Source organism: Nycticebus coucang, chromosome 8 (genome assembly GCF_027406575.1).
Source record: "Nycticebus coucang isolate mNycCou1 chromosome 8, mNycCou1.pri, whole genome shotgun sequence".
NCBI classification, from domain to species: Eukaryota; Metazoa; Chordata; class Mammalia; order Primates; family Lorisidae; genus Nycticebus; species Nycticebus coucang.
In genome coordinates, this window is record NC_069787.1 from 31,988,914 (window position 1) to 32,001,854 (window position 12,941).

A 12,941-nucleotide genomic window follows, 5' to 3' on the forward strand; every position below is an offset into this window, starting at 1 on the left:
AAAAAAAAAGAAAGCCATGAATTAGTGTCATAGTAGGGCTGAATACATTGGATACGTTTTCTTCCATTCTTGAGATACTTTACTAAGAAGAATATGTTCCAGCTCCATCCATGTAAACATGAAAGAGGTAAAGTCTCCATCTTTTTTTAAGGCTGCATAATATTCCATTACATATACATATACCACAATTTATTAATGCATTCATCTATTGATGGGCATGTGGGCTTTTTCCATGACTTAACAATTATCAATTGGGCTGCAATAAACATTCTGGTATAAACATCTTTGTTATAATGTGATTTTTGGTCTTCTGGGTATATACCTAGTAGAGGAATTATAGGATTCAATGGCAGATCTATTTTTAGATCTCTAAGTGTTCTCCAAACATCTTTCCAAAAGGAATGTATTAATTTGCATTCCCACCAGCAGTGTAGAAGTATTCTCTTTTCTCCACATCCATGCCTACATCTCTGGTCTTGGGATTTTGTGATATGGGCTAATCTTCTGGAGTTAGATGATATCTCAAAGTAGTTTTGATTTGCATTTCTCTGATGATTAAGGATGATGAGTATTTTTTCATATGTCTGTAGGCCGTGCGCCTGTCTTCTTCCGAGAAGTTTCTCTTCAAGTCCCTTGCCCAGACTGTGATCGGATCGCTTGTTCTTTTCTTGCTTACACGTTTGAGTTCTCTGTGGATTCTGGTTATTAAACCTTTGTCGGAGACATACCTGCAAATATCTTCGCCCATTCTGAGGCTGTCTACTTTCTTTGCTTACTGTGTTCTTGGCTGTGATAGAAGCTTTTTAGTTTGACCAGGTCCCAGTATTTTTGGTGTTGCTTCAATTGCCCGAGGGGCCCTCCTCATAAAATATTCGCCCAGGCCGATTTCTTCAAGTGTTTTCCCTGTACTTTCTTCTAGTATTTTTATAGTTTCATGTCTTAAGTTTAAATATTTTATCCAGTGAGACTCTATCTTAGTTAATAGTGAAAAGTGTGGGTCTACTTTCAGTCTTCTACAGGTTGCCACCCCGCACCATTTGTTAAATAGCGAATCTTTTCCCCATTGAATGTTTTTAATTGGTTTGTCAAAGATCAAATAACAGTAAGTAGCTGGGTTCATCACTTGGTTCTCTATTCTGTTCCAGACATCTACTTCTCTGTTTTTGTGCCAGTACCATGCTGCTTTGATCACTATCGATTTATAGTATAGTCTGTGGTCTGGTAGCGTGATTTCTCCTGCTTTGTTTTTATTTCTGAGTAATATCTTGGCTATTTGAGGTTTTTTCTGATTCCATATAAAATGAAGTATTATTTTTTCGAGATCTTTAAAGTATGACAGTGGAGCTTTAATAGGGATTGCATTAAAATTGTATATTGCTTTGGGTAGTGTGGATATTTTAACAATGTTGATTCTTCCTAGCCATGAACATTGTATGCTTTTCCATTTGTTAACATTTTCATCTATTTCTTTTCTTAGAGTTTCATAGTTCTCTTTATAGAGATCTTTCACGTCCTTTGTTAGGTAAACTCCCAAATATTTCATCTTCTTTGGTACTATTGTGAATGGAATAGAGTCCTTGACTGTTTTTTCAGCTTAACTATTGTTGGTATATATAAAGGCTACCATTTTATGAGTGTTAATTTTGTAGCCTGAGATGCTACTGTATTCCTTGATCACTTCTAAGAGTTTTGTAGTAGAATCCCTGGTGTTTTCCAGATATACAATCATATCATCTGTAAAGAGTGAAAGTTTGATCTCTTATGACCCTGTATGGATACCCTTGATCGCGTTTTCTTCCATAATTGCGATGGCTAAGACTTCCATTACAATGTTAAAGAGCAGCGGAGATAATGAGAAGCCTTGTCTGGTTCCTGATCTAAGTGGAAATGATTTCAATTTAACTTCATTCAATACGATATTGGCTGTGGGTTTGCTGTAGATGGCCTCTATCAGTTTAAGAAATGTCCCTTCTATACCAACTTTCTTAAGTGTTCTGATCATGAAAGAATGCTGGATATTATCAAAAGCTTTTTCTGCATCAATTGAGAGAATCAGATGGTCTTTGTTTTTTAATTTGTTTATGGGCTGAATTATATTTATAGATTTACTTATATTGAATGAGCCTTGAGACCCTGAGATAAAACCCCCTTGGTCATGATGTAATATTTGCTTGATGTGTTGCTGGGTTCTGTTTGTTAGGATCATGTTGAGTATTTTAGCATCTATATTCATTAGTGATATTGGTCTATAATTTTCTTTTCTCATTGGGTCTTTTCCTGGTTTGGGGATCAGGGTGATGTTAGCTTCACAGAATGTGTTGGGTAGTATTCCTTCTTTTTTATATTTTGGAAAAGGTTGAGTAATATAGGTCCTAGTTCCTCTTTAAAGGTTTGGTAGAATTCTCACGTGAAGCCATCTGGTTCTGGGTTTTTCTTTTTAGGGAGATTTTGGATGGTTGATGCTATTTCAGAACTTGATATAGGCCTGTTGAACATTTTCACTTGATTCTGGCTAAGTCTAGGGAGGTGGCATGCTTCCAAGTATTTATCTATTTCATTCAGATTTTCATATTTCTGAGAATAGTTTCTTGTAATATTCATTAAGGATTTTTTGAATTTCTGTGGAGTCTGTTGTTATTTCACCTTTACCATTTCTGATTTTTGAAAATAGACATCTTACTTTTTTTTCTGGTTAGGTTAGCCAAAGGTTTATCTATTTTATTGACCTTTTCAGAAAACCAACTTTTTGATTTATTGATCTGTTGGATAATCCTTTTGTTTCCAATTTCATTTAATTCAGCTCTAATTTTGGTTATTTCTTTCCTTCTACTGGTTTTGGGGTTGGAATGTTCTTCCTTTTCCAGTTGCTTGAGATGTCCCATGAAGTTGTTGTCTTCCTCTCTTTCCATTCTCTTGAGGAAGGCTTGCAGTGCTATACATTTCCCTCTTAGAACTGCCTCTGCAGTATCACAGAGGTTCTGATAATTCGTGTCTTCATTGTCATTTTATTCCAAAAATTTGGCAATTTCCTTCTTAATCTCATATCTGACCCAGCTATCATTCAGCATAAGGTTATTTAACTTCCATGTTTTTGTATGAGTATGCAGATTCCTATTGTTACTGAGTTCAACTTTTATTCCATAGTGGTCCGAGAAGATGCAAGGAATAATTTCTATTCCTTTAAATTTACTGAGGTTAGACCTGAGACCTAAGATGTGATTGATTTTGGATTATGTTCCATGGGCTGATGAGAAGTATGTGTATTCAGTTTTGTTGGGATAAAATGTTCTGTAGATGTCTACTAAATCCAAATGTTGAATGGTTCGGTTTAAATCTAAAATTTCTTTGCTCAGCTTCTTATTAGAGAATCTATCCAACACTTCCAAAGGGGTGTTGAAATCTCCGACTATTATGGAGCTGGAGGAAATCAAGTTGCTCATGTCTGTTAGAGTTTCTCTTATAAATTGAGGTGCATTCTGATTGGGTGCATAGATATTAATAATTGAAATCTCATCATATTGAGTATTACCCTTAAAAAATATGAAGTGACCATTCTTATCCTTCCTTACTTTTGTTGCTTTAAAGCCTATTGTGTCTGCAAATAGTATTGCAACACCTGCTTTTTCCTGATTACCATTTGCCTGAAATATGGACGACCATCCTTTCACCCTGAGTCTATATTTATCTTTTAAGGTAAGATGTGACTCTTGTATGCAGCAAACATCTGACCTGAGTTTTTGTATACAGTCAGCTAATCTGTGCCTCTTTAGAGGACAGTTTAAGCCGTTCACATTAATGGAGAATATTGATAAGTCTGGTAAAATTTTGGGTATCAAGTTTTTCAAAAGTCCAGTGGACATTTTTAATCCTTTTGCCACTGTGAAAGTTGGAATTTGATCAAAAGTTTCTGAGTGAGTTTACTTTTGTGATAGAGGATTGGGCTGGTCATTATGGAGGATAGGTCTGAGAACATCCTGAAGAGCTGGTTTGGTCATGACAAATTTCTTCAACATATGAATGTCATTAAAGTATTTAATTTCTCCATCACAAATGAAACTCAGTTTAGCTGGATACAGGATCCGGGGTTGAAAGTTACTTTGTTTTAGGAGATTAAAAGTCAATGACCACCCTCTTCTGGCTTGAAAAGTTTCAGCATGGAGATCTGCAGTCATTCTAATATTCTTCCCTTTGTAGGTAGTGGATTTCTTACGTCTGGCTGCTTTCAGAATTTTCTTTTTCATATTAACTTTAGTGAAGTTAATTATGATATGCCTAGGGGATGTCTTATTCAGGTTGAGTCCTGCTGGGGTTCTGAAACTGTCTGCTATCTGAATTTCAGAATCTCTTGGCAAGTCTGGAAAATTCTCTTTTATAATTTCATGGAGAAGGGCCTCTGTGCCTTGAGAAGCCTTTGCATCACTTTCAGGGATTCCAATGAGGTGGATATTAGCCTTCTTCAAATTATTCCAGAGCTCTCTGAGAAAATGATCCATTTTTGCTCTCCATTTCTCTTCCTCTTTGAGATTTTGGGAGCATTCAAAAGCTTTGTCTTCAATCAGAAATCCTTTCTTCTGCTTGCTCCACTCTGTTACTAAGGGATTCTACTATATTTTTCAGATCTTTGAGGGCTGCAAAGTCTTGCTTCAGTGCGTCAAAATCTTTGGTGGTTTTGTCTTTAAATTCATTGAATTCTTGAGACAACTTTTGAATTCTCTTCGAATTTCTAATTCCAACTTTTGAATTGCTCCTTGAATTTCTAATGCCAAATTTTCCTCCATTCTTTTAATCTTGTTTGCAATCTAAATTTTGAATTCAATTTCTGACATCTCAGCCAGGGCTCTCTGCCTTATCCAGCACGGGGAGGTGAGGCCTGACAATCCCTAGCGCTTGATGGAGGCTCGGGAGTGTTCACTCAGCTCTAGCCCCGCCCCTGATTGATGTTACTGACAGAACAGAACAACTTTGCAGGAATTTGTTTCTCTCTCTGCTAAGTTCCCCTGCATAAGGAAGCTGTTTTGAGTTCCCAGAACATGTGCCTCAGGCCCTGTCTGTGCTGCTATACAGTGTCAGCTACTTGTATTCGCAGCACGCTTATCTGTCAGATTTAGCCTCTGCCTGCCCTCCTTTGTTTAAGCTGATGGTCCCCTAGGGGCCAGGTGCATCTTAGGCTCAGTAAAGCGGTCTTCTGGGTCAGCCCCACCCTGGGAATCTCCCGGTTCTGCACATGCATTTTCTAGTCCCTGCGCTCCACCCAGGCTGGTACCACCTCAGGCAAACCCTTTACTCACTGGGCCTGCATTTCCATCCCAGATCTGTCCCATGGTGGTTGCCACCTGAGAAGATGCCCGGCCCCCTCTGGTTGCCCAGAGAGACAGGGGGTGTGACTTTGGAATATCCGGGGGTGAGCCCTATTGTTGCCAAAAACAGCTGCTGCTCTGCGCCTTGGGCCACCGCCACTCTGGCATGGTTCCCTCTCAGCTGACTCTCCTCTCCTCACTCCCATCCTGCAGAATCAGCACTGACCAGCTGCAGTCCAGGCCTTGTCCACACCCCTTGAGAAATCACCCAAGAATCTGGACTCCTGGTGGACAGGCCTCCAGACCTCAGAGTGAGAGTGGAGGGGAGTGCTTGGAGCTCAGAATTGCAGGTAGAGAATATATACAGTTTTATACAGTTTTATGCCTGGCAGTAGAGCGCCATGGCACCCTAGTAGGGGAGGTAGGTCCAATTTTTAGAGGGTCTCTCCCATGGAGTGTAGCGGGAGGACCTCTGAACTACTCTGTTCCTTTGTTTGTGGGGCACTCTGAGCCGTTCTCATAGGGAAGGGAACTCCCGTCCGCTTGGTGATGGATTTTGTACCTTTTATGTTTGTATCCTTGGGGTTATAGCTCACCTCAGCAAGGTTGATGTGTGTTCTTCAACCTTCTCTCTTGGTGCAGCTCTAATTTACCAGGTTACTTGCTAAATTTCTGTCCTTTAACTCTCCTTCTGGACAGGAGTCTCTGTGGAAAGCTGGCTTCAGTCAGCCATCTTGTCTCCACTCTATTAACTCAATATTAATTCATTTAATCCTCACTGTGATTTAGGCCTGTGTTTTTCAACATTCTTTTTTTCTCATGGCACACTTGAACCTATAGTTAAATTTCCGCAGCACACTTAAATTATGTTGATCACAAAAAAGAGTTAAAAAAAAAATGTACTTCGTATTCATTGAATGTCTTTTGAAAGTAATTTAATAAATAATCTTTATAAATTTTTGCAGGACATCTAAGATCCTTTGGCAGTTGAAAAATCACTGATTTAGGCAGTTGAGAGTAATGGGGAGGGTTATTTCCACTTTACAGATGAGAAAACTGAGGCACTGAAACATTAGGTAATGTGCTCAAGGTCATTATAGATCAGCAGTTCTCAACCTGTGGGTGGCGACCCACAGGAACTGTATTAAAGGGCCAAGGCATTAGAAAGGTTGAGAACCACTGATATAGATAATAAGTTGAATACAACCTTTTTGGAAAAAAATATGGAGAATCCTCAACCCAAATTAGACCTTCCATTTAATCCTGTAATTCCATTACTGGGCATCTACCCAGAAGAAAAAAATCCTTTTATCATAAGGACATTTGCACTACACTATTTATCACAGCTCAATTTACAATTTCCAAAATGTGGAAACAGCCTAAATGCCCACCAACCCAGGAATGGATTAAAAAGGTGTGGTATATGTATACCATGAAATATTATTCAGTCATTAAAAAATATGGAGACTTTACATCTTTTGTATTAGCCTGGATGGAAGTGGAATACATTATTCTTAGTAAAGCATCACAAGAATGAAGAGGCAAGAATCCAATGTACTCAATTCTAATATGAAAGCAGTAGAAGTGCTAAAATACTTTCCCCCCAACCTTGTATTAGGGGAATGAGGGAGTGGGGAGAGGGGAGGAGAGAAAGGGATGGGGAGCTCGCAATACACCTCTTGGGGGCAGGACACAATTATTAGAGGGACTTTAACAAATGCAATCAGTGCAACTTAATTCTTTGTACCCTCAATGAATCCCAATTAATCAATCAGTAAATGCATCTGCCAATTTCTTTTTACCAATTCACCAAGCAAATCGGATCCATAGTAAAGTCTGAACTATATGAGGCCACATTCACATTGACTATCATAAACTGAATTTGTCTTTCAGATATTCTCTAGCCTGGAGAGTATAATGGTCAGGTACGGTCTCTTGTTGAGGGACTTAGTACATCCAGCTGGACGTAATCAAGCATCATGGTTGTAATAGTTAGGGTTCTCCAGAGAAACAGAGAAGAGAGAGAAATGGATAGATAGGTAGACAGATGATAGACAGAGATTTATTGTGAAGAATTAACTTAGTGATAGAGGCCAACATGTCTCCCAGCCTGTCATCAGCAAGCTGGCAACCTAGGAAACTTGGTGGTATAGATTCACCTAAGTCCAAAAGCCTGAGAACCCAGAGAGCTGTTCAGAGGGCAGGAAAAGACCAGTGTCCCACCTCATGAACTCAAGTAGACAGAATTCTCCCTCTTCTGGCTTTTTGCTCTACTTAGCTCCTGAACAGATTAAATAATGCCCACTCACACCAGGAAGGGCAATCTGCTTTACTCAGTCTGCCAATTTAAATGATAATTTCTTCTGGAGACAACCTTACAGGTACATCCAAACATAATGTTTAATCTGGGCATCCTGTGGCCCAGTCAAGGTTACATATAAAATTAACCCTCACAGTGGTTAGTTAAGACTGCTGCCCGGGTAGTCGGAGAATAGTCAGCGGGACACAGGATCAAATAATGGCTCTTCTCTGTGTCGTGAAGCAAGTTATGTTTGCTTTGCTGTGTTTTGCCTTGTTATCTGTAAAATGGGGGTAAGAATAGTGCCTATTTCATAGGATGACTATGAGAGCTGACAAGATGATGCTTTTACCAGCACCTACCACATAGTAAATGCCAAATAGAAGTTGGCATTTATTATTTCTATATCAAATTCTGACTTAAAAGAAAGCTAATTATGTCAGGGTCACTAGGAGTATCTTCAGCTACATAATAATTTCTTTGACTGGTTGTCACAGTCCAGCGGTGAGAATGAAGAAAGAGCAGAAAGACTGTGGTTAGTATCATCTCTTGTCACTCTTCCTCTTCCCATGGCTTCAGAAACCCTGTCATGGAATTTTTTCCACTCTTTGTTTTTTTTGTTGTTGTTGTTGTTGTTTGTTTGTTTAATTATTAAATCATAGCTGCGTACATTAATGCAATCATGGGGCACCATACCCTGGTTTTATAGACCATTTGACATATTTTCATCACACTGGTTAACATAGCCTTCTTGGCATTTTCTTAGTTATTATGTTAAGACATTTATATTCTACATTTACTAAGTTTCACATGTACCCTTGTAAGATGCACCATAGGTGTAATCCCACCAATCTCCCACTCTTTGAAACAAATGGACACATATTCCCTGCTTTCGGAATATCTGTTTGGAGATATTTACTGATATTCACAAGATCTCTCAGGCCTATTGGGCCCCCTGCCCCAGGTTTCATCTTGGCTTCAGAGGAAGGACACACCTAAGAATCTTTAAGCTGACTGTATTCTCCAAGCACCAAACACATCAAACAAGTCCACATTTTCCACTGAGTTTAGCAGATGTGTAAGTGAACTGAATGTGATTAACTGAAGGATACACAGATATTAAATACCAAGCCAGGAAAGGGGTGTGATTTATATGGTTGTTGATTTTATTCCCAAGAGATACTGGCATCTGGGTGGTGAAACCACCAAAGAAATTAATCTCTCAAGGAAATGTGTTTCAATATCTGCTCGTACCATTAGCAAGACATTCTTTAGGAAACATAGGTGAACCCATTCCCAGAAAACTCTCCATATTTAAATCCAAGCACATACAACAGGTAAAAGTGGGAGATGTTTATTCACTTGACAAGATGGATTTTTGTCACATGATAAAAAGCAAATTTTATCCTGAAATTTGTTAAAGAATAAGCAACTGAAACACATTTAAAATATGATCTGACTCACGTGAAATTGTTCACTTTTTGTCCTACCATTACTCTAACTAGGTCGATCACTTTGTCTCTCTAAATATCACATCCTGGTTTGCAAAATAAGGAGATTAGGACTAATAACTTCAATCTCATCTGTAATAACCTATTCCATGGGGCTAAAGAGTAGTTTGACATACTTATCATTTTTTTCTCTATCTAAACATTTTCCTTGACTTTTTTCTTAATTTAAGCAGAAAGCATGTTCTGGGCTTCTGAGCCCTTACTTAAATTTTTGTGGACAAACAGAAGTGTTAGCCTCTCTTTGTGAGGGCAAGAAGAGAGAGGGTAGGGTGTGAGGGTGGCTTGGAGAGGCATGAAAGGGAGAGTCTGTGGGGTCAGCAGGAACCAATGTTCAGCTTCCTGGCAGTGCCCTGAGGAAATGGTGGACAGAGAAAGGGGGCAGCCAGCAAAGCAGTCTTATCCCCACGTTTCACTCCAAAGCAGCCACGGCCTTCAGAATCACCCACTAGGGGTGGTGCCTGTGGCTCAAAGGAGTAGGGGGCCAGCCCCATATACCGGAGGTGGCGGGTTCAAACCCGGCCCCAGCCATAAAGTGCAGAATCACCCTCTGTGGTTGGTGACAATGGCAAAGCTTGGTGACTCAGTACAACCTTGGACAAAGTCACTTTAGATCTCTGAGCTTCAGTTTTCAAAGTAAATGGGGAGGAACAGGTGAGGTAAACCATACCCAGAGCCACCATGAATGGTTGGGCAAACCATGGCTTGCTCAAGAATGCCCACTGGGCAACTGAGGAGCTAAGTCCAGCCCTCCACTCAGCAGCCTTGTGTCCCGAGACATGTCTGTGTCTGTTTTCCTCACCCATGTAGAGGAGTAGTGTGGCCCCTGTGGCCCTCACTATAGCTACGTAGTCCTGCTCTGATACTCTGTGAATTGAATTTGGTAAGTTTTTTCCTCTAAATGAGTTTGCTTCTAGCAGTCTCTCTGAAAAAAATCTTTCCTAAATGTATTGTTTTTTTCCCTCAAAATCATGTATACACATGCACATTTTATTATAAGAAAGTTGTTACCAAGTCAGGTACAGCCTCCAAGCATCCCAGAGATAACCTGCCATATAGGCTATTTCTTTACTTCATGCTAATTAATTGAGATGACAAATGAACAAAGAGGTTTGTCTAGCAAATAGCAAATGAAAAGAATAAAACTGATAATCACATCTTCAGATCTCTAGTTAGCTGGTCTTTAGGGAAACTGAGACTGCAGGGGAATCCCAGGTCCAGCAAACATTCCTCTAGTAGAATGCCCTTTCAGTTCTGTTTTTGAAAACCACACTGACTGCATCAAGCTGTGAGGATCAGGGGTGCTGTTGTTGCCTCCTTTCAGAAGGCCTCCTCCCTCACTGGGGGAAACAGTTCTGACATTGGAGCCCAGCCCCGGCTTCTCAGAAATACTGCATTCACCAATGACCATGACTGAATCCTTGCAGCACGCTCAGTGGGGAAGCCAGGCAGTGAACACATCCTGGGGAAATCATTGTCTTGTCCCCTGGTTGGCGGATGAAGGCGGACACCCGGTTTCAATGATGCCTTTGTTATCAGATCATTGAGGCACCCTGATTTGCCAATTTAATGAAAATGGGACACCAGAGCCCGGCAGCACTTCTGTACTCCCCAGATCTGCTACTGGAAGTCCCCCAGGTCCCTTTTCAGAAGCACTGGGGTTTTTCAGAGGAGGCTGAGAAAAAACTGGACCTTTATCTGCCCCAGAGCAAGGCTCTTCCACAAGTCCCCATATCCCCTATGGGAAGCACCAAGCACTTTGAGGTGTCACCTGCATCCTTCACTGAGGCTGTCACCCACAGGGCTCTAAAGAGTGAGGGAGGAGTGGCCCAGCTGTAGGAGTGCCCTGGGGCATTTTTTCCCTATTTTCTGGCTTGAGCTACAGGAGACAGTTGAATTAGAGTCATTATTGTAATTTAATTTCTCCAAACTCAGAGCTATTTTCTTTCAGAATATGTCAGGGGCCAGGAAATGTTCAAAGAATTAGGGAAACCATTCCAAATTCAGAGAGGTTAAAGGTTAAGAAAAGTCATGGGGTGAACGCCCCTGCTACTGCAGTATTTCAGAATAATTATAATATACAGGTTGGCCATAAATTTCATGTGCAATTTTCAATTGCACACTACTTTAAATTATGCACACAAACTTTATGATCACCCTATAAGATATACAATTTAATATATTATAAACCTTAACATAGCAAGTAATATGGATTATTATATGGCAATGTATAATAATAATCCCATAAATACATATATTACAGTTATGATAGTATATTATATGTTATGTGTATACATGTTTATAACCTAGTATTCAAAATGTTCAGAAATAATATTGATAATGTTAAAAAATTGGAGGACTATTTCAAAAGCAGAAAGTTGCAAGAGGAAAAAGAGAGGGGGTGGGAATAATCATTATTATTTTAATAATTATTACTGTATCTAATGTAGATTTAACAGTTACATATCATAATCTTATTGTTTCATATGATAACATAGTATGATATAAACTTAACTGTCAATTTTTTTTTTTTTTTTTGTAGAAACAGAATCTCATTTTATCGCCCTTGGTAGGTGCTATGGCGTCACAGCTCACGGCAACCTCCAACTCCTATGCTTAGGCGATTCTTTTGTCTCAGCCTCCTGAATAGCTGGGACTACAGGTGCCTGCCACAACACCCGGCTACTTTTTTTTTTTTTTTTTTTTTTTTGCAGTTTTTGGCCGGGACTGGCTTTGAACTCACCACCTCCGACATATGGGGCTGTGCCCTACCCCACTGAGCCACAGGCGCTGCCTCTGGCTATTTTTTTGTTGCAGTTTGGCCAGGGCCAAGTTTGAACCCACTACCCTCAGTGTATGGGGCCCTGCGCCCTACCCACTGAGCCACAGGTGCCACCCTTAACTGTCAATTTTTATTATTATTGACATTGTTACTGCTTATTGAAGATAACATTTACTGATTACTTATCAGGCACTGTGCCAAACACTTTAGAGGTGTGATATTACTTAATTCTGGTGTAGGTGCATGAAAACTTTTTCTCCTTTTTATAAAAAAATTAGTTTCATTGAGATGTAATTCACATACCATACAGTTCACTCATTCATATATAATTCATTTTTTTAGTGTATTTACAGAGTTTGCAGCTATCATCATAATCAATTTTAGAACATTTTTATTACCTGAAAAGGAAACTCTGTAGCTATTAGCAGTGACTCCCCCTCCTGACCTCCCCAACCCTGGACAACCCTGAGCTGCTTCCTGGCTCTATAGAATGATTTGCTTATTCTGGACATTTTATATAAATAGAATTGAATGATATGTGTCTTTTTTGTGACTGGCTTTTTTCATTGAGCATAATGTTTTCAAAGTTATCCATGTTGGGGCCGGGTGTGGTGGCTCACTCCTGTAATCCCAGCACTCTGAGAAGCCTAGGTGGGCCGATTGCCTGAGCTCATGAATTTAAGACCAGCCTGAGCTAGAGCCAGACCCTGTCTCTAAAAAATTGCCAGGTGTTGTGGCAGCCATCTGTAATCCCAGCTACTTGGGAGGCTGAGGCAAGAGAATGCTTGAGCCCAAGAGTTTGAGGTTGCTGTGAGCTGTAATGCCATGGCACTCTACTGAAGGCAACAAAATGAGACTCTGCCTCAAAAAAAAAAAAAAATCATCTGTGTTGGAGCAGGTACATCATTTTGTTTGTTTGTTTTTTAGACAGAGTATCACTCTGTCACCCTTGGTAGAGTGCCATGGTGTCACAGCTCACAGCAACTTCAAACTCGGGCTCAAGTGATCATCTTGCCTCAATCTCCCAAGTATCTGGGTGTACAGGTGCCCACCAC